Here is a 1506-nt window from a genome sequence, read left to right on the forward strand (position 1 = left end):
CGTTTGCGTGAATCAATAAGAAAAAAACGTCCGGAAGTGTGGAAAGAAAATTCATGGATTCTGCACCATGATAATGCACCTGCGCACACGTCGTTACTAGTGAGTAGTTTTTTGGCCAAAAACAATACTATCATCATGCCTCAGCCACCGTATTCACCAGACTTGGCCCCCTGTGACTTTTTCCTCTTCCCAAAATTGAAAAGGCCCATGAAAGGACGAAGATTTGCGACGATTGAGGAGATTAAGGCTGCATCGCTGGAGGAGCTCAAGGCAATACCCAAAAGTGCATTTCAGAAGTGTTTTGACGACTGGAAAAAGCGCTGGCACAAGTGCATTGTATCAGAGGGGGATTATTTTGAAGGGGATAACATAATTTTGGATGAATAAATGAATATTTTTTTATAAAAATGAAAAGTCACCTTACTTTTTGATCACACCTCGTACACTATATGAAAATGGAAAAATGTTAAAAAACATACATGTGTAAATTATAATACATAGTAATACATAAAAATAGTATTAATACGTATGTATATAAATGTGTAAAATGATATGAAGTACATTAAAATAATACTTAAAAAATGTATGATACATGAAATGTAAATTATAATGATAGTAATTCATGATAGCAATATATACTACATATAAAACGTACGATACATATATTAATATATTGTTATGTCCGTCCGTCAGTTTGTCCGCACGACCGTCTCGCGGAATCCGTTCGCGTCGCGAACGCGCACTCCCGAGCCGCCGGAATGAAGTACACGAGTATGTCGTTAAGAACAAGAAACGTTTATTGCACAAAAGAACACAAAAATACTCCGTATTGGAGCACAAAGAACGAGGTATAAGTTTGCGGATGAGAAGACACGTCCGATCGTTTCGACGGCTTCTCTCCAAATCTGTTTAAACATTGACGGCTTGTTGCCAGGCAACGCGTTTCTTCCTTTGATGACGGCGAACTTCGACGTATAACGGGCGACGATGCGATACGGGCATAACACATGCAGTACGGGCATAACAATATATATATCTATTACAAAGGTATCCGCCAATGCCCCCACGATAACGTCTCCGTCGAGTCCGGTACGACGTATCGTTTATCGTCGTATGGACTCAGAGCGATTTTTGATTCGGAAATCGTGTATACCTCGTGCAGTTTAGATCGTATACACGATTGAAGGCGAGTCATTTCTATCTCTTCGTTCAAACAACGCGTGTAATCATCGAACGTTATCGTTCGCACTACGACATTGCTCTTTACACCTTTTGCTTTTTTACTGTCCTTTCCATCTACACGCAAGGCGTACATCTTCGCTCTGAGTCCAACAAATTCGGTCATTATCGTGCCGTTGTTTTCGTCCTTCATCAGACCCGGCACCTTCTTATTCGCGAGAGGGATACCGTACGCGTTGTTCACCGGATAATCGCTCGTGTCGAACCTAACAATATCGCGTTTTATAGTCTCGTAATGGTCTTCGCATTCGATGTGGTATATAAGAC

This window comes from Mycetomoellerius zeteki, unplaced genomic scaffold (assembly GCF_001594055.1).
Source record: "Mycetomoellerius zeteki isolate Tzet28-1 unplaced genomic scaffold, Tzet1.0 scaffold594, whole genome shotgun sequence".
Lineage (NCBI taxonomy): Eukaryota > Metazoa > Arthropoda > Insecta > Hymenoptera > Formicidae > Mycetomoellerius > Mycetomoellerius zeteki.